The following is a 26,619-nucleotide window of genomic DNA, read 5'->3' as shown; positions in this document are numbered from 1 at the left end:
TAATGCATGTAATTGAAAATTGGGCAGCCATTATTTGTCATGGGGATACAACTGGCCGAATTGGGTGTCCATCAATAATCGCTGGGATGATATTGAATTTACGTGTACCGCTATGTGCCATTGCACTTAATCTCCACCACTGCACCTGGGGCCCAAACACAAAATGGCAGCCCCTGACATGACTAACTTGGTTTTCAATAAACTTTGGCCATCTCAGGTAGAGACAGAACAGGATGGGGAAGAAAATCCTGAGAGAGAAATTCATATTGATACGTGCCTCCCCCCTCTCTCAAAGATAATGCCCCTAACAGCAAATCGCCATTATGGCTAGTGAGGATGAAACACTGCAGAGTGTGCCGCCATGGTGATGCCGCGGTGATGCATATGAAACTTGCATCAATCACGTAGTCGTGTTTGGTAATGTACTGGCATTCTGTTGACCAGTCACTGAATGTCCACCATTGACAGGGAACAAGGCAAACAACTCATCAGGGAGGCAACGTTCTTCAAGTGCAGATCAGCAAATGCATAACATACAAGTCTTCATGTCCAGATCAACATACCCATCATACAGGGTACTCATTCATGATATATATAGGAAATGCAAAAAAGTAGAATAATCATTTTGTCACAAGTAATGTTCCATATATATCACAAGCATGTTAACTTGGTATTTACCAAGAGTCGAGTCTTCTGCTTTGATGAAAGCAGTTGTGCCAGATGTCCCAAAAAAGCAAGTCTCCCCTCCTCATGGGGGAATATCATAATGCACTGGGTGAAAGCTCCCACCGACATCCATGGACATAGAGAGCACCACTGGCTGCCTTCTAGGTGTAATACCATTAATGGTGCGGGTTGTATTTACATTTGCTGCCAATTCTCATCCACCATCAATCAGACTGACGAGGGCACAGGCCAAGTGAGGCGATATTCATGGTTTGGGGTAGAGGCTTGGACAAAAACAAGCTCACATAATGTCCATGTATATAAGCCACGTTGGGGGGATGAGTCAAAGAATATCCACACCTGCAGACTGAGCATTCATGCATTCCAACTACACTCCTAACGGACATAGTAGTCCAAAGATGTGCAACAAGACATAGGTGAAAAAAATGAATCTCTGGGGTTTATTGACTTGTCATAAATTCTGCCTCTTCTGAAGAACTCCATCATGGAATAAAACATCATTATTATAGAGACACACTTCCAAACCAAGCGCCAAACTTGTGTCAATATCTCTAAAATCAAACGTAAATACTTCATCAAAATGTTCAACCAATCTTGATTAATACAAATTGATAAATGCATTAGTAAAGATTGGTCTAAATCATTAAATGTGTGGCTTCGGGCATCATTCCAGCTTCAGGATAAAATACTCTGAAATTTTGAAGTAAGGAAGGTATAGCCTCTGGTTTAATAAGAAAAAGGATTAAACCATAACAGAAGGTATCACTTTCTCCTTTGGAGACAACAGCGGCAATTCAACAGCAAGGGTGTCATCCTTTAATGTGCCCAGTGTTCCATGAATAGAACAATTTGTTGAAGATCTTATCAGTCATATTGAGAGAAGACCTCAACAGAAGGCCTCCTATTGTTCAGTGATGTGTAGCACACATGGCAGACAATAGGTAAGTCAAAGGCCAACATAATCAATGGTCAAGATGTCTTCTTTGGGATAAGTTCAACGAGCCATGACTGGAGTTTGTTTAGGACATCATGGTGGATCAGAAAGAACCCCCTTCAGGAGGGGAAAGGGATGACAGGGGTCATCCGAGGAAGGGAAGCTGGTCAGGACAATTGTCTTCCTATGGCAAAGGTGCCTGCATAGATGAGAAATTAGCATCATCAAAATGGTTGACATGACCGTTGTGGGACACAGGAAGTTCATCTGCCTGTATACAGGTGTTAACTGTGGTCATGAAACAGATCAGACACGTGCCGTGCATTTAAACAAGCCCGGTCTGTGGTCAGGGGTTGTGTCACCAATGTCCACTTGAGATGCCAACCAGACCGAGAGGGGTACAGCCACAAGGTGTGAGTGGAAGACAAGGCTGGTTTCATCACAAGGGGTCCTTACTTGATAAAGAACCATCGTGACTGAAAGGCCTTGTAATGGGTGCTATCATTAAGGGAAGTGATTAAGGTGGACGAAAATAATTTTCTCTTGTCTCATAATTCCATTTGAATATAAATTGTCATTGACATGCTGTTAAACTGCTGAGGAACTGCCCGTATGCATGTGTCCACTTTAAATGTCAGTCGTAGGATGAGAAACATGCAGGATTGACACATGACTAATTTATGACCACTACCACAGCAAGGGGCCAATTTCAAGTTGTATTATTTGACAGTTTAAAAATATTTAACAGTGGCTTAGAAAACTGAAAACTTACCTTTAGGACAATGTTACTTTGGGTGTTTTTTTCTTTTAGCAGGTGAATCACAACCCTGAATCAAGACTACTTGACATGACAAACAAAAAGAATCATCATATTACAAAGATGGCGAGGACATCATCAAAGCCCATCACTGATTTATTGTTCAATAACGAACAGACAATAATTAATCTGTTATTAGTCACATGTTTTTACACCAATATAATCTGTATGTAACATCTTGTACTTATTGAGAAACAGGAGTTGTAAATCGATGTATTGTATTGTGGGCCTTATAACGCTGTAACGTTACACCACTGATGGAAACCTCAGTAAGTCTGACTTCATTGACATGTTGAGGAGACACGATGTTGTTCAAGTCAATTAAGTATGAGACATAATGGTACATACACAAGACATGCTGTCTGACATTATGAAAACATATATCAAATTTCATACTATGCCATTGAACATTCATTGAAGTTCAATGATGACGGCAAATCTTTTTCACCCATGTCATAAATAGGCATTTGACAAAACAAATCACTGACTCAAGTGATTGATAGGACTATTGAAAGGAAATGTCATAAGTCAGCAACTATCACTGAGCAAGAATACTTTTCTACCTGCCTTAAACCTCGTACCGTATTTGACGTAATAAGCGCCCCGGGCGCTCTCAAAATTAGAAACAGGGGATCTTATTAGAATATTTTACGCAAAAAAATAAGTCTTTTGTACATTGATCAATCGGAAGGGGTGCTAAGTGGGATTGTTCACTAGCCAATATATTAGGAAATGTCACTGTGGGCGCTTATAAGAGCCGGGCGCTTATAACGTCAAATACAGTAATTTTGAATAATTTAAGTGATAAAACCATTTCCATAATCATAAGAAATCTCTACTGAAAGCAGTCCAGTGTATGATTCCGACCATATCATAACCATCATGTTTATGAATCACCATCAAATAATGACAATATCAAGTGTCCTCCAAAAGTCACAAACACATGCAAAGGCAAGTCAATAATTCACCTTAAAAACGCAGGAACATATTGTAAGGAACTAATGCAATGGTGATCTATTAGTCAAACAGTTGACACTTTAGAGGGAGAGGTTCAGCAGTGACAGTTAACCCTTTATGTACCATCTTCTTTACAAAAGTAGGTGCATTACTTGAGTCACAACATTGCAAATCAATGCATAGTATCAACTCCCTCTTAAACTGATTGGATACTGTATGACCAGATTGCTATTAATCACCATTTTCTTGAGACGTGCCTACTCCCTACTATATCTTCTTTCCCTCCCTGGACCACATTACGAGTCCCGACTGAGGTGAAAGGTCAACCGGAGCCAGGATGATATGAGGGTGGAGACAATGCATGAGACCTTGGACAAATGGCTGCTCAAACGTGGACAGGTGTTGGACAGAACGGCGATCCACCTCCTGATTGATTACCATGGTCAGTCTACGCCAATTTAGTCACATCGGTAACCTTGATCATTTAACCATCAACCCTGAACAACTGTTATATTTAAGCTCGGCCAATAATGTGCATTAATTGTACAAAGCAACTTCTGTCATTGTTTATAATCAAGCGCCTTTGATCTTTCTGTCCAGAAAGCAATGATGTGAAATTCTAAAGTACTTGCAGTACTCAAGATCTAACATAAGTAATAGTACAGTTATCTCAAGGTAATATTGTTGCATGATTCTGCCAATGTTACTCCATTATCTAAGTGTATGCTTTGGTTGATATCATAAGCCAATGACAGATTGTTTTCCAAAATGTCTTAAAGGATTTAAAGCTATATCTTGACAAGAGGAGTGTGATATAACAATTCATAAAATTATGGAAATGTCTTTGCATGTCATGGGTTGTTTTCCATTGTGATCGATATGTACTTTATTGAAGACATATATCGGTCAAGAATAGTTCCAATCATACCTCCCCTGTTGTGATATTGCTGAAATATTGCCAAATACGGCGTAAAAAATACTCACTTCCATTGTTCCACTCTAGCACTTGTTTTCTTCACTCTCAACAAATCAATTAGGGATAACAAATTGTACAGCCATCAATAGTATTCCCATGGCAAAACTATATTATGTGATTATACTGTATATTTCTAGGACACAAATACTGAGATGCATCTGCATGATTGCACCGACAGTTATTTGACTCCCAGCTTGACACGATATTGGAGTATTCATCATTTCCTGACCTGTGAAGATCCGGGGTAGAATAGGTCTTCAGCAACCCATGCTTGCCGTAAAAGGCGACTATGTCGTAAGAGTCGACTAACGGGATCGGGTGGTGAGGCTCGCTGACTTGGTTGATGCATGTCATTGATCCCAACTGCATGGATTGATGTTCATGATGTCAATCACTGGACCGTCTGGTCCAGACTTGATTATTTGCAGACCACCGTCATATAGCTGGAATATTGCTGAGTGCGGCATTAAACAACAAACAACAACACATATCACTTCCTGCTTCTGTGTATGTTGAAAAAGGTGCAGTGATACACTTAGAAATAAGCGAGTTCTCACAAATGACAGGAATCTATGGGGATTTTATCATTTATCATTGGTAATAATCAGTGTCACCCAATCAATCATCGTTCATAATTTGTTACAAAGATGTTGTGCATCCCAATGTCACGTGTCAAAGTATCCACATTATTTTGATTTGATATTTTTAATAATAATCCTTAAATTCAAATATCTGTGCTCACAGAGTTAGAAATTGGCACTAGTGCTATAGACCTTGACAAACTGTCCAATAGTAAAGTATCATAAGGACAAGTAGAAATTTGCCATTTTTAGGGGTTTTGCTATATGTTATCATTATAAGGACTAGTGGAGCAAAGATGTTAATTTCTACCGCTGTGGTCACCTATAACGGATTAAAGTATTAATGTGTAATTATGTAATAGAATTAATGAAAAGTTGAATATTTGAAACAAATATTAACATTTGCCCCTACAGTCCTTACTGTGCCGTATCCCCTCCGTCATCTCAGATCCCAGCTTTATTGATACAAGTTAACTTAACGTGCTAACATCTCCACACACTGAGACTTGGTTAAGCTATTTCAGTTTTGATTTTCCATTTAATTTAGTACTAAATTTGTATGAAAAGATAGCCATTTGGCGCTGTACTGAAGTGCACTTGCTACAAACAAGCTCTCACATATAATTAAATTAAATCCGTCTCTAATGACAGACATTAAGGTGATAATGGGTCTATTGTAGCTGACTCTGCTATCCCTGGAACCCTCACCACCTCAGACAACAGCTCTGCCGATCATCATACCTTTTCACGATTAATCTTCTTTCAATACAAAAGATTCCCCTATGATTTGTGACATTGTTTAATTGATCAATGACTCGGGATCTGGTTGCTCCAGCTTTGCTTCATAAAGAAGTGGAATCTATTTCTGGTAGCAATGCACTTTTTCTTCACGGGGTGTTGATGTACTAAGGGCTAAAAAATAGACTTTTTGTTCTGACTGAATTGGTTTCATAATTAGTCAGGGCGATAGCTAATGTCTTACATATTTTCTCTCAAATTAATCAACCTAATCACTAGGTCGACTCCTTAAATGTCATATTTCAGATTCAAAGTTCATAGAGTTGTTTGAAATAATTCGCTGATTATCAGCACAGAAAGTGATCAGTCAAAAATTCATCAAGCAAAATATTACAATAAAAAAAATTAATAATTGACATACAAACAGATGAAGGTGTGTCTCATGTCATGGATTTTAATGACACTGGGATCCAAAATGAGTTTACTTTTTTGCAAAAAAGAAAGGATTTAACCCCTTAATGTCTCACATTTCAGATAATCTGTATCAGCAGAATTGGAGAAAACAAAAGATCTGGGGAAATCCTTGAATCATTACCAATTACACGAAAGGCAAGAAAAGTGTCATCTATCGTAGAGACGTGCACGCAGAGGAATAAAGCCCATTAAACAAAGGATTTGACTTATCCTGTCACTCCTCATAGTCATTAGCCGAAAATGTTGTCCAGGTGATTACAAATTGTGGATTCTGCTGCGGATGAGGATTGTAATTGGAAGCTGGAGGGGTGAAGCTGTTAGGAGTCTGATGTCTGGGGGCCTCACTTCAGAAGCTATGCAGACGTACAGCCTTCCAGACAGGTGGACAGACACACAGACATTCTGTCAACGTCACATCAAAGTAAATATACTATTTACATCACTCATCTGCCTGAAAGTGGTTGCAATCTTAGCCTGATTTGCTTCATGGCCGTAGGAACATTTCCACAATTTTCTTTGATGATGCTAAATTTTCGCTCGCAAATTCCTAGCTACACATACACTATTGAGAATATACTAATCTTAGAATATTTAACTTTCAACAACAGAATAATACATGAAAAGAATTTATATATATTTATTATAAAATACTCAGGTGAATTTATTTTTCACATGACCAATATCTAACACCAAACTGAACTCGAAAGGTACAAACTATTCCTGAAAGTAACCTGTCATGAAAAATGATAGCCTAAATCTAGATTAAAATGCATCTTGTAAAATCCTTGTCGAAAGTAAGGGAAGGCAGATTAAATGTAATCCTTCTCAAGAAGCTGTAATTACGTCTGAGTGTAAAATTGTTGTATTGAGGGAGATGAGCTAAAGAGTAATGAAACATGACACCAGATCATGTATAAATCAGGACGCAGGATACGTGGGGTGCCTGCATGGCTTGATTGCCCAGGTGTGATGTTGCTGAGTTTCCCAAGTGCTGTATTTGTTGAGAAACCAATACCCAGCGAGGATCAAACCAGACACATGTCGGACTTGAAGCGGATCAGCGACTACGACACCTGATCCATATATATCGACACCTGAGCCAGGTATTACAGTGTCGGAGACACATCTCTCCCACTGCGGTATCGCTGTACAACCAAATTACTAAAACTGTGACAGGTGGGGCCATACACACAAATATTGTAACAAAATGTCGAAGGTTAATTCTTCAAAGAGAAGGACAAAAAATATTCCTTGTGTGTCATGGTTCTCAGGTTTTTCAATCATCCAATTTGCTGCTTGTCCAATTAAGAAGTATACGCATGTGAAGTGAACGGCAGTCCATCATTAGGGCATCACTTCTAACTGTCATTCGATATAACAATGCTAATCATCCTATTACTCTTCAAGTTCCCATAAGGACCTGGCCTAAAACAGATAATTCCAACAGCACGTCACTTCCACGCCAGGACCGTAATGAACACAAGTCTACCGTTTACAGGTAATCTTCGCCACGTGCCCAGCAGACACCTTTGGGCATATTGTACGACTAAATAGAGGAGTTTGGGCTAATTTACCACCTGGCTAGTTTTGAATGTAGGGTTTCACACTGACAGCTTCAGCCCCAGGTAGGGTCCAGGGTCCTCGAGGGACAGCCAGTGACAATCACATCTGCATCTCTCCCCGTCATTACGGCCACCAGGGCTGCCACAGTACAAAGACCGCCATCGCAACTTGAATAGAAGATTTGTCAAGAAGCTAGAAGGCGTGTGGCAAATCAGTACTTTACAAAGGTGGAGTGTGCCATGCTTTAGCAAACAAGGGGTGTTAGACCATGCCAGCTCACAACAGAGATTTTAATGTCGAGAAAAACACCGTGGGCAAAGGCCGCCATCTGATAAGGATTCTCATCATTAGTTTGATGTGCATTGCAGTGTTTATAGCGGTGAGATTGAAACATTCTCAAACATTTGATACCTGGAAACATGGATTTGACATACATATGCAGCAATGAGCATCATCTTGCTGTCACTACCCGATCGGTTTACAGAAAAGGAGCTCATACCTACGTTACCTACCTTGATACTGATTGCTTCAAACAATCATTTCAACACAAAGCTCATAATACTAATCTACTCATTAGGTAAATAATCTATGCAGATGACGAAAGTGGTGACGCATCCTAAGATAATACTCAAAAGACCAAATCAGTGTGTACCAAAAACTGTTGAGTCTTCTAGCCAGAAGTTGCTCTTTGCATCATTTTCAGTAGAGATTATAGTTACATGGTTTATTATTAGCTGAGCTTACTAGATCGAACAGAACTTTACTTGACGCTGGCATCAGACTTGAGGTTAAAGACATGGACTTATGGAGGTGACAAGCACTGTACTGAATTTGTCATTTCTATCCAGCACCAAAATGGCCCCAACTTGCATCCATCCGCCTGACAGTTGCAGGGCGATAGCCCCTACTCATGTCCATCTCCAAGCTGCTCAGACTGGTATGGCCTCTAAGCTGAGATCTGCTTAATTTTCCACACCTTCTGCCCATGATGCATTGTGCCTTGTAGGAAGCAGGTAATGAAATTGGTCAGGATTAGACAGGTCCATCTTAAAATTCACTTGCTATGGTTTCCAGCTACAATAGGTCACTCAGCTCATTCCTGTGATGATGCAGCTTGATGCTGTTTCTCAGAGAGGCCATGGTAGTCAAAAATGGCTTGGAGTTGAGCATCCTGTGATCTTTAATCAGATCGGAAGAAATTTGTTCATGCTACTTCACCTTTGATGTACTGCCTTTCAGAGGCTTAGATATATTTCTGATTCAATGGATTCAGTTTCATTACCTAGAATGCCAATTTGTGAAACGGGAAAGAAAAGGGCAAAAAAATATAATTCCTAGCAAACTTACAACAAATTCTGAAGATGGGAAACTTTTGAAAATCCATCCTTCATAACATTTCCTCGCATAAATTTTTAAAAAATTCAAATTTACAATGTATAACTCTTCAATCAGTCTTTTTACTTTTGGAACGCTGTCACTGACAGAGTCCCTCAACAACACAGAAATTCCTTGTCACCAGAAATTTGAACCTAAAAAAACGTAACTTTTTTTCAGTGCATTACCCTTGTGTACTTCATGGCCATGTTTCCAACATCTCCCAAACTGATGCAGGAAGCCTTGACACTCGGCTTTGCTTAGGAACTTACCTTTGTGCCTGCTTCAGATTGTGCATGAATCATCAGGCTACACCGTAATGAAGATAATTAGTGAACTTTAAGGCAGGAGAGTGGTTGTCACGCACACAGCCGCACTAATTGTCAGAGTCGCTGCTTGGAAAATTGGTGGAAAATTAATCCATACATTGGAAATGTCACCCAGCCAAATGCCAGGGTCTGGCATTTTGTTTTTACCTGCGAACAGTAGGACAACTGAAATTTGACAACACGTTGATTTCATTCCATTTGTCCGCAACAAATTTGCAAATATCACAATTAGCAATTTTGATGTATAAAGTGTGACAAAAAAAATGGGCATTGTTTATAATGCTACACTTAATACAAGTGATATACTTGAACACGTGGCCCAATACTCCATAGAATTATTACTTTCTGTCTAGAATAACCTGTGACATTTGCCACCCACGGCACTAATAAATATTTTAACACACCAATCCCATGCAATTTATCTGATATCATACAACATTCTTCATCCAGCATCCAGCATGAATTAACACATACCCATAACTTTTAATAAGATAGATTTCTAACAAACAAGTTCTTCCCAGTCACAATGAATAGTGTGTTGGTTTTTTATAAATATATCCAACCTCTGTTAGGCCATCGTTATATTTTTATGTGTTTCTCATCTAAAAGCTCAACCAGCTAGAGTGCGGGTGGGCAAAAATAAAATAAAAGGCTTTTCACTAATTATGTAAACACTAAGTACCAATCTTTAAAACTGACTTTTGACGTAGATGGAGTCGCTCTGCTTCGGAAACAATTTTTTAATAAACATATCTAAAGAAAGAGCAAGCTGACCTGGGTTTTTTATGAGTGTGCAATTGTAGTATTATTTTTTTATCACATTGGGGTATAATTCTTTACAGTGGCATTGAATTTTTTATTTTTATACCCGTCGGAATGAAAATTCAGGGCGGGTGAGAGATGGGAAAAAAATATATGGATAGCTTTATTTGTCTGACATATTTCTAACAATAAAAGCTATGATAAAAGAAAAATTTATTGTTGCAATTTCCTTTCTTTCTTCAACAATGATAATCAGTGTAAAAAATTAAAGGGGTGGACCTTGAGGATACAAGAATCACCTTGACCCTTGACATTTAGGGTACAATTCTCAATTTTCAGCTAATACTAGTCCATATACGAAGACTTAATTCTACCGGAATTAATGCCAAATTAGAAGTTTAGGCTTGAAGACCCAAAAGGTTTTTGGGATCGTCTAAAAAATCACACACAAAAAAATCACACTACTGACTACTTTAATAAAAGTCATAAATTAATATTTTTAGAAAGAAACTGTTCTAACATGAAGACAGGTCATGCAACATGGTGATAGTATATCAATCAGTAGTAATTTATTTATTATAATTTGTTAAGCCATATTTGACATAACCATCAAAATTAAGTGTTAAAAATGTATTGCTTCTCACTTATTACTAGCATTGCACCTGATTCAAGGTAAGACTGACATCTCTGTTTCATCTATTCAGGCGTTATCCCATCCAAACGTCATCTTACAATGGCTATGCCGACTTCACATCTTAATATGTCTGACCACTTCAATAATTATTGCGGACAGTGACTACAATTCCTCATTGCATGACATTAGGGGCATGATGGGCCATCTGTGGCGGCCCTTGCTGGACAATGTCTTCAGCTAAATATAGTCCCCAACATATAACTCAATCATATTAGCCATTATGTAAATGCTAATAACCTTGATCTTGAAGAGCAGGCCAAATGGCCATACTTTAAACAGGTAATACTCAAGTGGACAGCAATGGGTGACTGCACAACACTAACAACTTGAGTTCACATCATTAGACTGATGTCTGTATGTCGTGCATCCCTCCCCACACAAGCTGCCCTTGTGAAAAATATTCAGTACATAAATAATTTCCTAATAAAAGTGAAGAGGAAATTCACTCTTACAGGGCTTGACTATATACATCACCAGGGCAACCTATTTTTGAAAAGTGCAACCTAATATTCATTTCTACATGCACCAAGTGCATGTTAATGAAACTCAAATGTGTGTGTGACCAACCCTTACTTGTCCACACAACAACCATCTTGGAACCCAGTGTATACCTCCAAGCTGTATGGGGGCACGGGTGGCCCAGTCGTCTAAGGTGCCGCTATTTGCTGTGCAGAGTTGCGTCCCCTGGGCACGCCAGAAACCTATGATTGTGGGTTCGAATCCCGGTTCGCCCCGATTATGTTTCTAGGTTTGTTAGCACCATACCCGTGCTCGTGGGTTTCACCGAAGTGGTAAATGTCTGAGACCTGCATCACTTCGGGCTTTCCTCCCACATTAAGCTGACACGCCGCGATATAACTTGAATACTGTTAAAAGCGGCGTGAAACCCAACTCACTCACTCCAAGCTGTATTGACCATACTGCATCATTAATCACTGGGTATGTGTAATTTGTCATCCTTTGCAGGACTTGACATCATCAAACCATGGTACACATCCTATTATGTTTTACAGCAATATTTATTGTAAAATCATGACAATCATCAGAGATCTGAGATGTACTTATTCACTTTATGCATCTGTTTCATCTTTGATAAATTTATTGGACAAGAGTGCAACCTTATTTTGTGTGATGCAACGAGGTTTTCATGTCAACACGCACCTGGTTCTAGTAAAATAAAGCTCCTTAAATCGAGCCCTGCGTATATCCCACAATAAATGTCAGCTGCTCTGTTGTCAAAGACATGAACTGCAAGAACCAACAAACAGTGGCATATTTCACCCAACACCACAGTAAACCAACCACTGCATCGTCTCAACATCAGTAATGACCATCAAGGGGTATGCTTATAGTGTTTATATATGCTAATCAGTTTGTGAAATTCAATCCTCTTTCTGTCCAGATCACACATGAATACAATGACCTCATTATGTGTTAAACAACAAACACTACTTTGACAATCAGTCTGGATGGACACTAAACTGTACACTGGATGCGAGCAACAACAATCCTCACAGCAGGTGCCCCACAAAGTGCAGTCCCACCCTGGGACGGCTGTTTGAAGATGTATATACTTGCATCACACCACCATGCAGGGTATCCCTGGCTTGTGAAGGCCCTGCTGGTGATTCCTGTGTTTACAGAGGCAGTGTTTCGGTAATGACCGGCACAAAGGCTGTCTTGGGTTCCATGCTGTTGATGACTGTTACGTAAGTGTGGGTCCAGCTTCCAACATGGGTGTCGGATGACCGCTTGGCGGCACCTGGGGAGGCTGATGGAGAGCCAGCGGGATCCCTGGATCAGGAACCCTGAGGTCTTGGGACTCTTTCAGCAGTATATTAATGCACAGGTAGTGTTTCGGATGGCCCTGGTCAATGATGACCAAACACACAGGCTTGAACACCATGAGCACACACAGCTCAATTCATTGTTTACGTATCTAATTAGTTTTAATTTTTTGCGATTTTTACCAGTATCTTGACTAACATGTTTAACCCTTTTATTTCTAAGTAAAATGAGCCCATAGTACCATTGTTGTATGAGGTCATGGGTCATATATAACCAATAAGAATTTAAATCTGAATCAAAGGGTCGCGAAAATTTGCACGGAGATAAATGCAACACATCCTAAGAAACATATTTTAACATTAAACTGTTAAAGTTTAAGATCATGATTATAAATTATAAAAGTCATCACTTCAAACAAGGGCTGTGCCAGGTATATTTATTTTTTAGTCTTCATGAAAAACATGACGAAAATCTCGGACTAAAGAAAATAATTTGTTCAGATAGAATACCTCCCTTTCCTGTCCCAAGTTGTAAAAGAAGTGAAATGGCCGAACATGAGCTGCATGTACTCTGTTCCAGCCTCTCAAGTGTGACAGAACATCAACACAGATACAGAAACGTTGAAAGCCCTGGATCACAGTAAATCCTGCTATCTGTGAAAGATCTCCACCACATCCCTGTGAGACCATCTGAACATCCCCTTGAAACCAGTCAGGGGTGGGAAACAACTTCAGTCCAAACATGCCAGAAACACTAGCTGCTTACAAAGACGGGACAAGCAGCCACTGGTTCACTATAGTCAACACCAGCACAAGAAACACTGAGGCTCAACTGGCGGGACAGGCAATCAACATACAACTGAAACAGATCCTCGAATAATTCTTCATTTGAGAATGAATAAGAATCTAATCCACTAGCGTTAGTGTGAGCAGGACTTGATGTAAGAATTAAACTTGAAACGTGCATGTTGACATGAAATGCCAGTTGCACCAGACAAATCCAGGTTGCACCCAGGTCCCATAAATTTATCAAAGTTGAAACAAAGATTCATTAACTATTCCAAATAAGAAAAATCTCAGATCTCTGATGACTGTGTCATATTGTTGTGGCATGAAATACATCTAACACAGGCATTAGTGTACAGTATGGTACCTAAAGCTCAGATGTATCCTTGTGTCGAAAAGTAAGGTTTAGTCCGACAGAAAATCTTTTTAACATGCACTTGTGCTTATAGACATAAATATTACGTTACAAGGTGCACTGGTGCATGCTTTTTGTAGCCAACTAGAGCCCTGGTGAGTGAGTGAGTTGGATTTAATGCAACTTTAAACAGCATTCCAGTGACAATGTGGTGTATCATGGTGATAACAGATAGCCAATCCATTTAATAATGAATAAGAAACTATTCCAATTGAGACTGAACAAGAAATTAATCTATTCTTAGAAATATTGCAATGTCCTGGCATTGACACCAAGAATGAGCTGACTAATCGTACAAAAACTTGAGAGTCAAACCCACATCACCAGGATTGTGAACAAACACCAAACGATCAAGCTAACAACACTTGTCAAAGTGTCTGGTAATCTGCTGCTAATCATCTGTTGTGCACAGTACGCTTCAAACGTCTTTTCAAGGAACTGCAATAAACAGCAATAGTTCAGGGAGAAAAAAGTGTTTATCCACTAGTTCCAAGATTAGCTGCATGAGTGGAAGGACGCTTGTCCAAAGGGAAGCAGCAACCTTGACTCCCATTTGGACATCAAAGGATTCCCAGGGTCAATGTGTATCATCCAGATGGTTTATGTTCCCAACACCATCGTTAACTACCTGTTGCAAAAGCAAAGCTTTTTACAACGGCACTAAAAGGAATAACAGGTTGTCTACACACCTGCTCATAGCTATGCTGCATAATACATGAAGCTTTAAGTGACCCAACCCCTTTTTTCCTTCAGAGATACCTTCAACTTGTAAGGAATGGGCAATTGACGATAAATTCTAGTTTGTGTTGTGAATATAACCATTCAATAAAAAAAACAGTTAATGATAGAACCTTTAATGAAAGTCATAAAATTATGGTACCAATACATTCCTTTAAACCTTACATTCCATCTCTTATCCCAGAAGTGTAATTAACTGCCATTCCCATGGCTGCCATCTGTGAGGCCATTAGGTGGCAGGAATGTTCATTAGCATGGCCATATACATCAGCGTAATGAGGGGGAACCTAGGTGCTTGTCAACACTCTTGTCAGGCTGGGTGAAGTGCCGCCTTCACCAGACCAACATGGTCAGACAGCATTACCTGGGTACCTGTGCCACCTTCACCAGACCAACATGGTCAGACAGCTCTACCTGTGCCACCTTCACCAACATGATCAGACAGCTCTACCTGGGTACCAGTGCCACCTTCACCAGACCAACATGATCAGACAGCTCTACCAGGGCAAACAGTGCCACCTTCACCAGACCAACATGATCAGACAGCTCTACCTGTGCCACCTTCACCAGACCAACATGATCAGACAGCTCTACCTGGGTACCAGTGCCACCTTCACCAGACCAACATGATCAGACAGCTCTACCAGGGCAAACAGTGCCACCTTCAACAGACCAACATGGTCAGACAGCTCAACCTGAGCAAACAGTGCCACCTTCACCAGACCAACATTATCAGACAGCTCTACCAGGGGAAACAGTGCCACCTTCACCAGACCAACATGATCAGACAGCTCTACCAGGGCAAACAGTGCCACCTTCAACAGACCAACATGGTCAGACAGCCCTACCTGTGCCATCAAATTATGATACATGTTACCTTCAAGCATGCATGAAACAACAAATAATCAAAACAAAAGCTTATATTTAACAGAAAGATGAAAAAATGGAACAAGCAGCAATATTGCAAGATTTACTGCTGTGTTCAGTGCACTTCTTTTTTTTTAATCCAGGAAAGTATATAAGTTTGAATAAAATGAATTATTTAATATAACACTTGATAATTATGTTTTCATGAATGATTTAATTGCTTATCACAGCATGATCCACATACGCATCTGTCACGGTAACTGTCAACCTCATCTAGCATTATCTGATAAGATGTCATTGCATCACATCTCCACTTTTACTTCCATCCTGTTTCCTCACTAATCTGCAGGAGTCTGGAGATGTGATTACCTGAGTTGCATAACCCCAGCAGTACCACATTAGATCTGAGGCATCTCACTGACCAAGTGGCCATCTTATCTCAACATCCAGCTTGAAGAACCATTACCTGAGTTGCATAACACCAGGTCTGCTGACCACAGGTCAGTGTTTCCAAGTCAATGGTGGACAATCAGAATACATACAGCTCCATAATTATGTTTGTAGTTCCATACAACTGTCAATAGCAATGCAAGTGCTGCTGACATTGGCAGACAATGTACCACAGAGAAAGGTGTCAAAATGGCTGACTGACTGGAACAGTGCTGAGAGAGGCATTGTCAGAAACACCTTGATTAAGAACACATGTATAAACATCATAGCCACATTCTCAGAGCACATGGAGCAACCAAGGTATGGCAAAACAAAACTTGTGAAACCTGATGTTGCTTGTCAACCTGGCACTGACGAAAATGAACCTAGCACTCACAAAGATTCATCCACCTCACACAACTTAATAACCCTCCACTGGCACCAAGTGGTCTATGTTCCTCTCCAACAAAGGTGGAGGAATAACAAAAACATTAGCCAAGAATACCTGGAATATTTCACACACAGGTGTCAGTCTAACCTACCTTCTCCTTCCATGACCATGACTTCCTTCCTTCCTTCTCTGTACCTTGGGCCTACCTCTACTGTGAGAGATCTTCAGGAGCCACCTACATTTGACATGGGCAATTAAAAGTGGCTGGTTCCAGGACAGTGTGGGAACACCTTGTGGAAGCCACAGAGATAAGGTTACAGGCTGGCCTGGCCAGGGACCTGCTGCCAACCAGCCACTGGGGGGCTGGGCGGGAACAACTACAAACACATTTACCTGCTTGATGTCGAGAGAGGGGAGCAGGCGGCGAGGGGGGAGGGCAAGGGCGGTTGATGTTAGGAAGCTATGGTGACTGGGTTGACCTACATCAACTCTCTACCTGCTGCTGGAGGAGAGGTGAAGCAAAGTCCAACATGGCAGCCTGACCTGCTCAGCCTGGTCACTTTTTAAAGCTGACTTACATAGATCTACCAAAACTAAAAGCATACTTACACACAAAACAGTGAATAGATGTTGGTAATTCTAAAACTATATCTCACGGCATCAGACAGTTTGCCTTAAATCTTTGAATCACTAACAGAGAATTGATGTTAGTGATTCTAAAACTATATCTCACGTTGTCCTACGGTACTTGAGGTTTGCCTTAAATATTTGAATGAAGAACTCTTATATTATAATTATTCACATTAGGATAAATCACAACCTTAAAAGCTAAAGATTGGAAATGTATCTGAAGAGGAATTTTGATCCTTTAAATTTGTTAGTGATTCATTATTGGTTATGAACTTATCTCTTTACTCATATACTACTTAAAAGAAGATAAAGAACACCTGATTATGTCATGACATGACACATTATCTATGGTCATATGTAAAAAAGGTGTTACCAGTCATGAAAAAAATCAGATGTTCTGTAACGTCCGTTGGGTAGTATCTATTGAACAGAAGTAAAACTGCATGGCAAAAACTTCTCAATAAAGATATCTCATCTTACTGTGGGAATTTACGTGTAGAATTCACATAGCCAAATGACTTTGTTTTATATAGCACCTAATTGAGATACATTGTGATACAAATATCTGTATATTGGCAGAAATGCCTTGGATTCTCATTGATAACAGAGTATGGATATCATTCCTTCAATCTATATCAATCTTGGACCCACTGCCTTATTATTACACATGAATTCTATATTACAAGTTCCAAACAATATCACAGAACGTGTCTTGACAAAATATTGATTCAATTCCGATGCAGCTTGATTCGTTAACCTTATTCAAAGCGGAAATATTTTCCTTTCAAAACAGAAAGACTTTCAATCAGCTGTGAGCAAACATCATGCTTTAGAATTTTTTAATGTACAACATACAAAACAGGTTTTTTTTTGTTTCCAGATCAACATTACCTTACACAATTGAACTGAAGGACCTCATCCGAATTCATCAAACTCTCATTACAAACATTCACATCCCACAGGAAAGGCAGTCGAACAGGGAAATAATTTATATAAAATGTCGAAAGCGTTTCTTTTTTAATACCGATGCTTCTACAAAATACAGACACCAAATACTCCTTAAACAGAGTAACAGCCACAAGGAGTCGGTGCCTCCTGGTGACGTTGACACAGTTCCACCTTGCTCCATCCGTCTATGAATATGTACAATAGCCAGCCCCTGACTCCTGGTCGACATTACCTTATCTATAGCTATCAGGTTTTTTTCATGTGAGGGAATAACGGTTCTGACAGTGGTGTATGATCTTCACTTGATGCCATAATGCTTCACAAGACAGATGATATGCTGTCAGGCAAAATTGCCCCAACCTAGAAATTAGCCAGAAGTTCATGAATAAATTTGTCATGTATATGCATATTCATGCCCTGCCAGAAATAAAAATTGTGTCGTGTTCAGCCGACATCAAAGCTGAATTCCCCACTGGGAGATTCTATTACAGGCGATTTAGTCAGGGTTCGACTTGGGACCTCTACATCAATTTGCCGTTCACTGTAAAGAAACAATTACTTGCTGTCAGGTGCTTTAACTGCCGGCCATGCTTCAGGCCCACCTTTCAACATAATTGCTGCCTAGATACTATCATCCATACACCATCTCATATTTAACAAGATACTATCATCCGAACAACATCTCATGTTCACAAGTTCATTTGTATTCGATGTATTTAGATATGTATTTTCTATCAATATGGTAAAAGATAAAATAATTTTAAAATATCCTTATTTAGCTGGTGATATTTCCAGAATATTCCTATCTACTTGGTCTAAAATTTACATGTGACATAAAAACAGTTTTCACAAATCAATAAGTTTCCTGTGCTCACTTTTTCGCTGCACTCATAACAACCAACAGCTGTATCAGTTTGTCTGTATTTGTTAAATTCCTTATTATTTGTCAGTCGGCTCCAATCAATCAATAACCAGTTTTAAACACTACAGTCCCATAATAGAAAACCTTGTATATAGACACAAAGACAACGGGTCACACTCTAGGTCGCCCAGTTTCACCTGTTAGCTTTGAAGCATTTATCATGTTTATTGGGAATAAGCCCTCCCCTCCCGTTTCCATGGCAATGGTTTAAGGTTTATGCTCGTATGGTCAGTCCCAATGGAGACCTGCCTATATTTAGTCGATAAATGGTTACTAAATTGGGTTGTAGGGCTTTGAGGTGCCCATGTCCCATTGGGACTGGCGTTCACCTTTCTCCCAGCAATGAAGGTAGGTAAGTTGATGAGGATCCCAACATGTTCGCAGAACAAATTAAGCCATCATCGCTGAGATGAAAGCTAAGACACTACAGGCGCGGAGCCAAACTAGAATTGTAGCTGCTGGCATGATATTGATGAATGTTGATTACCAAAGCAAAGGTGTCTTTAAGTTCACTATTGTCTTTGATAGCCTGCCCAAATGTATCCTCATATACTGCCGCCCATTTTGGACCTTCATGTCAACATGTGTAAAGAAAATTGCAGGAATTACACATATATATTTGAGAAGAACTAAAGATATATAATTCTTCCCCAACGTGCAATGACAAATTACAGAGTCTGAGAGACGGAACATTCCTGGCCAGTATTCCCTTCTCTGGCACTAACAGACATTGGCTGATGGATGTCAAAGTTTACCTTACAGCATTGACAATAAATTACAGGGGGCATCATTAAATGGATGCTGGTATCACGACTTGACAGTTGTACTGAGGTTAAGACGGAATCCGCTCGTCTCCCGCTCCAGTGTGTTATCACATCCTGCAGGGTGGCAGGGCGAGAGATAGGTGTACAGGAAGTCGCGGGAGATAAGCCCCAGGTAGAAGCAGGAAGCTCCATACAGAGAACCATGTCTCAAAACATCCAGTGCAAGACACTCAACAGTACACAAGTATCTCATGGGACCAAGTGGAAGGTTCTTGATTGCATTCTACACGTTTTTATTGCTAATGAATATTTATAATGAAAAATGGAAGAGTTAAAAAATATAAACACAAATTCTGTAAAATCGCATTTGAGCAGATATAACTACCTGGATACCTGCAGTATATAAATGTTAAGTTTAATATAAAAAAAAAAAATCTGAATAAATTGGTGTATAGAAGATGTTCCTAAGAAGATATAATATAAACTCACACAAAAGTAACTTCTGACAAAATTATGAGATGTCTGAAGATGGTGGAGGTAGGTAGGTGGTGCAAAGAAAGGGAAGGTACTCTGTTGGCGCTGGAGACTGGTGCCAGGCACTATTTGAGTGGTTAACACATTCCATCACGGCAGCAGCACTGTAGAGTACAGGTGGCAATACCTGAATGCTGCTCCTTCCCCGTGCCAGCAGCGCCGCCGGTCAGGCTGACTTGTCACTTCACCCCTATTGTTTTTATTAACTGTCAGCTGAACATCGGTGCACTGCTGACTAGTGCACCACACTCCTGTCTGCTTACTGCTAGAACATGTACTGTCACAGACAAGGTGCAGCAATACACCTGTGCATGTTTCAATATGTGTTTGTAACCTTGGTCATCAGGCAAATATAATGCTTCATGTCCAGTTCCATGTCAGAGGAGCAAATTCAGGAATGCAACTCCATGTCCCATAGTCATCATGTCAACAGTCCCATCTCGCAAACATCTCAGGCTTAATCTTATCAGATTGGCCAAAGGGAATGCTGGGAGATTTGTATGTGTCAAAATAATAGTAATTTCAACAAAGCGGCCTGAACAAATTAATTCTGTGAACAGGTGCTTGTGAGCATGTACATGTGTGTTTATCAGGGTGTATCACATTCCTTGTGAGTGTAGTGAGGCTGGCTGGCGGGGTGCTGATACAGTCTGGAACAAGGGGTCCTGGACATTCCTGGGGGGTGTCTGTCTACCAACAGCTGTTCCTGTCATCAAGTCAGCCATCTTGTGTCCCATGGGCCTTCCACAGCATAAAGACATACTGCACACTTTTTCAGGAACATAACCCACTTCAGCGAAAACGTTAGAAATGTAGATGCATGTGGGTTTGGAATTACAAGCTATGGGAGTATCCTTGCAGCCCAAGTCAATTGGAATCACGATGTAAACTTTATGTTTTCAATTAAGTTCAGACAGTTTATCAACCGTCATACTAAACTATTCAACAACACAAGTGCCATCCCTGTCATCTCACAGTATGATTCTGTGATCTCACGTTTCTGGTCTCAACATCAATTTGTAATTTAATTTATAATTTTAACCAATCTAAGAAGTTGTTCATTGTAACTCAAACCATATTAAACTGTTGATTCAACTTCCCTTGTGATCCTCTGGTAATAGCTGTGACCTAACAGTGTTTGAAATTGGCACTTGTCACGTTGTCCTTGCCAAACTGTCCAATAGTTAAGGTATCATAAGGACTAGTAGAAATTTGCCATTTTTGCTATATGTTATCATTATAAGGACTAGTGGGACTAAAATGTTAGTTTCTACCGCTGCAACAAATTCTCCTGAATTACCTAAACAAGACATATATTTATTGTGCAAACATTCCGTGCAGAAACAGTGAAAATATTCAATAACATCATAAACATACACATACCAAGTCAAGACAAAATACCAATACAGAATATTATCTGTCATAACCCAAGATTATCAGACATCATCACCATCCACACATCACCACAAACGCCACCCCTGAACTCTCCTGTCAATCCTTCAAATCCTGCAATCAGCTCCCCAGTCGCCAACCCACCCCCCATCCCAACCCCCTCAACCAAAACACCCTGCCCCCTCCCCTCCCCTCCCCTTCAGGGATCTATAGGACAGACAGCCGGTACAGCTGCTGAGTCCATCAGTCAATCAGGATGACTCTCTCAGAGGTCTGCTGGCACACAAAGAACATTACATTGTCTATTTCACATTATGTCACACATGCATACACATTCAGGTTAAATAGCACCACAACTGAACATTAAACTGCCATTTGAACTAAATGAGGTAGTTGATTATATTTTGTAAGACATATTGGACAAACTGTTGCAACAGAAAGTTTAAGGAATAATTCCATCTACCAATAAACATTCTGAGCTTTGGAACAATTTAACTTTTCTGCCTCTACACGTTAACTTCATCAACATTCTTGAACGCCCCCTGCCCCACAAAACACAGGCCCACGCTCCACCCTCCAACCCACCACCGCACCCTTCATCCTTTTAGACTTAATATTGAGCCCTCAAAACTTATATTCTATTCACCAATAAGGAATCTGCTGCTCTACATTCTCTTTCCATCTATAAGAGAGTGCATAGGTGGCTCAATTGTCTAAGGCACTGCAATTCACTGTGCACAGTTGTGTCCCTTTGGCATGCCAGAACCCTATGATCATTGGTTAATGTTTCTAGGTTTGTCAGCACCATACCCATGCTCATGGGTTTCACTCTGGGTAAATGGTCAAAGAAAGACCAACATAAACCTGTTACACTGCGACATGACTGGAATACAAACAGCGTTAAACCACTCACTAACTCACTCATTATAGATCAATTCTCAACTTCAGTTGTTTCAGTCATAACCCACCCACCTACACAAATGTCTTCACCCCACCCCTGGTGGTAGAAACAATTGACACTATTCATTAGTGTGACAGCTACCCCCCCGGTCTCCACTCACAAGGGCCTCCTGAAATATTAATGGCTTTTATATGGTTTGTTCCAGTTGTCAGTCTTCTGAAAAACACTGCAGAGAATTGATACAGTGACAGGCACACCTACAGCACAGTCTGAGAGACTACAACATGAAACGAGAAACTTTTTTCGCCTTTTCTTTGTATTTTCAGTAGTTGTGACAGCAGCATTGCTGCAACATCAACAATATTTGTCACCAACCCTTATCTACATCCACACATCAACAGCTTATCAACACCAAGAGCCTCCCGTTACCAACCTATTTAGTCAATACTGCCATCTCGCTTCCGAGCCTCATGTCAACTTCAATACTACATCTGGCACATCATACCTCAAGAACCTCGTATTAACCTAAATACTACATCCCACTTCAAGAACTTCACAATAACATCAATACCACATCCCACCTCAAGAGCCATCCCCACATCATAACCTGTCTACCACCATTCCCACATTGAACAAGAGCCTCACACCAACCTCAGCACCACTATTCCCACCTCAAGCCTCACCTCAAGAGCCTCACCCCAACCTCAGCACCACTATTCCCACTTCAAGAGCCTCACCTTGAGAGCCTCACACCAACCTCAGCACCACTATTCCCACTTCAAGAGCCTCACCTTGAGAGCCTCACACCAACCTCAGCACCACTATTCCCACTTCAAGAGCCTCACCTTGAGAGCCTCACATCAACCTCAGCACCACTATTCCCACCTCAAGAGCCCCGCACCAACCTCAGCACCACTATTCCCACCTCAAGAGCCTCACACCAACCTCAGCACCACTATTCCCACCTCAAGAGCCTCACACCAACCTCAGCACCACTATTCCCACTTCAAGAGCCTCACCTTGAGAGCCTCACACCAACCTCAGCACCACTATTCCCACCTCAAGAGCCTCACACCAACCTCAGCACCACTATTCCCACCTCAAGAGCCTCACCCCAACCTCAGCACCACTATTCCCACCTCAAGAGCCTCACCCCAACCTCAGCACCACTATTCCCACTTCAAGAGCCTCACCTTGAGAGCCTCACACCAACCTCAGCACCACTATTCCCACTTCAAGAGCCTCACCTTGAGAGCCTCACACCAACCTCAGCACCACTATTCCAACCTCAAGAGCCTCACCCCAACCTCAGCACCACTGCTCAGCAGGTAGGCCAACCAAGGCAAACACTGGAAGCTGAAACACTCATTTTCTTATCCATGATTATCTGGATTTTCTGGGACACGCATCTCAAATTTCACTCCTCGCACCAAAGGCAATGTGTCCTCACATATCATGGAATGTCATAGAGAGAGCCAGATGACTTGAACACAAAGACCATGCCAGGCCCCACCGTCCCTGTAACTGAAGTCCTTGCTTACACTGTTTCCATCTGATGTTTCATCCCAGCAAGCCCCGAGACCTGCTGCAAGATATCGGTGCATATGATGCGTCAAACAAGCACACACTTCTGATCACATGTCAGACCTGGCAAAAACAGGATCAAATGTTGTACAGCTAGTGAATCCTGTTCCTCTTGCTGACACATGCAGGCAAAGAACCTTATCAAACAGTATGAAAGGATCTGTTGTTTCGGGTTAGATAAAAACTGATTTGGGATTTGTGAAATTTAGATAAACTTAAGGTCTTGCTGTACGAAGCAGGTGACTCTTGAAACATGGGCATGCTGTGCTTGTCATTCACGTTATCTCTTGCCATAAACACATGGACCAAAATTAAAGGCGGAATAGGCTTAGGCAAATTGGCAGCCCCACCTAGTTTGCTTTTAGTTGCTCAAATTTTGTTAATCTGTCGGGGACTGATTACCTATTTACACAGTTAAACTGTCTCAGTTTGACACATAGCACTGATTAAAATGTCTGGGCCTAAATAATGCTTAGTCTCTGAAAATACATAATTTTGACAGAAACAAACAATTCCATTTATATTAAAAAGTAGCCCCAGTGAGATGGGGAATTCAGAACCTGAAAGTGAGGAATCTAGACTTGCTTCATTTTGATCTTTTGCATCACAGAAAGGGCTGGGTGGAACTGAAAATAATATGGTTCAGGGACTGTGAGACAAGACTAGGGCCTAAACTGAAAATGGGCAACAAACTGTGAATCATAGTCATATAGACAGCTCACCTAAGGATCAGTGGTCATTAATAAACAACTCACCATTCATTATATTTTATATTTTCAGCTTCAAAAGAAGGGCTGTGCCAAACAATATAATTAATTTCCAAAACACATTTTTAAGACAAGTTATGCTTCCCCATTTTTTTCTGAAACATTTTTTTTTAATCCTAGGCATTTGGCATTTTAGTAAATGTTATCCTTGTGTATGCGCAAACATAATCCCATCTTACTAGACCAGAAGAAATTTTGCTTGACACAGGCTTCAGGCTTGTGGTTTAAGTTGCAGAATGTGTAAGTGCACTGAAGCCAAAGTGTTTATCAGATACTCAAAACCGTAAGATACTCAAGAAAATGTTAACCATAGAAAAAAAGTCATTGAAACGCTTTTTCGGTTGCTACTGCTGGCAAATATCATGGAACAATGTTATCTTTGGAGCTGTCTGCTTTCAATTCATGTCTGCACTCTGCGTAAGATTTCTACTTTCTCATATTTGTTTTTTTATCAATATATTTTCAAAGACACTATTCTTTGAAGTGGTATTCTCTAGAGATATATTTACCTTACCTCCACAGTTCACTTCAAGAAATCACACCCACCAGATAGTGGCAGACCTGTATCAACTTTATATCAAATGATTAAATTAGATTCTATATCCTTTATTTGATTTACGTCTTATGTTAACAAGAGATTTATTCAGCACAGCCGAATAACACTATTGGCAGCTTGTAAAAATTTCTACCCAGATAAAGTGGAAAAACCTGCATAAGAAATCTGTGATTGATAGAAGCTGCAGAAGGTGCCTTAAGAGCTCTTCCAAAGATGCCTCATTTTGCATCTATTGTTTGTCCCTTCTTATTGAGAAGTAGCTGTCCGAGCGACAACAGCGCCAGCGACACACCAAAGATTAAACGATGCAACATAAATTCAATTCCATTAGGAATAACAGTTTGGGCAATCGGCATCATAGCCAAAATACATTAAGGAGTGCTCTATATCCTGCAAACAGGGCCCTCCAAGCCTCAGTGGAGTTGCTACCACCAATCAATACACGTACGATGGATGGATATCGACAAATTCTTCGCTTATTCGAGGGCCAGAGTACACCTTTCCTCACCAGTGCTTGTGATGGAGGAATATCGCGTTGTGTTCTATTGTGTTAAACATAAGATGTTTCCCCTTTTCGGCAGGCCTCTGATAGAATTTCAGCCAAAATATGGTCGCTGAGTCACACACGGTGAACAATTGCATGGAATCAGCCAGTTGTAATTTGGTGTGTTTAATGCAAGGTGCTACTAATTTCCTCCAGGTCATATCAATTCACAGAGAGATATGACCAGCGAGTGCCAGGTCAATATTGTCCCAACTTTCCCCTGTCCAAACTCAAATCGGAGAAACGCATCAGCAGCTACGAGATTCTGTCAACATGAAGAACATAAAAGACGTATCAATCTTGGCCAACCATCAGACTGGTGATGCGTCTTTCACCCAGGCCAACTCATGCAAGGTTTCACTATTAATTGTATTTGATTAATGCTAATTTGGACAAACTGGAAATGTGCAGAAGCATCACTTTTGTCTCGCTTGCTGCTATCAAAATTTGAGATTTATTCAAAACATTTCTATCTGTATGAAAACATCAAAAGTTTCACCATGAAATCCAAGTAGGAATTGTCAATATGAATGTCCTTCGTTTGATGTTGATCTGATTGTTAATATCTCAAAATGAATTCAATAAATGTTCAAATTATTTTGAAACAAGAGGGGCTGATAATAATACCATATATTCATCCCTTATTTCGAAGAATTATTATATCAAAAATGACAAAAGGAAAGAAATGTGTTTGTACAGGGATACAGGCCGGATCAATGTTTCTACAATTATGCCGTAAAATAATCAACATTAGCAAGCAATGAATAGGTCATAAATC

General features: G+C 40.3%; 1 protein-coding gene across 1 annotated transcript in view; it reads right to left on the bottom strand.

Annotated features, from left to right (window-relative positions):
* LOC124118400 (zinc finger protein 1-like) overlaps window positions 1-26,619 on the bottom strand; it is an 88,823-nt gene that overhangs the window by 36,276 nt on the left and 25,928 nt on the right. The window lies entirely within an intron of this gene.

Source organism: Haliotis rufescens, unplaced genomic scaffold, assembly GCF_023055435.1.
Source record: "Haliotis rufescens isolate VD_foot unplaced genomic scaffold, xgHalRufe1.0.p SCAF_4, whole genome shotgun sequence".
Classification (NCBI taxonomy): domain Eukaryota; kingdom Metazoa; phylum Mollusca; class Gastropoda; order Lepetellida; family Haliotidae; genus Haliotis; species Haliotis rufescens.
This window is presented reverse-complemented; position numbering and strand designations above follow the sequence as displayed.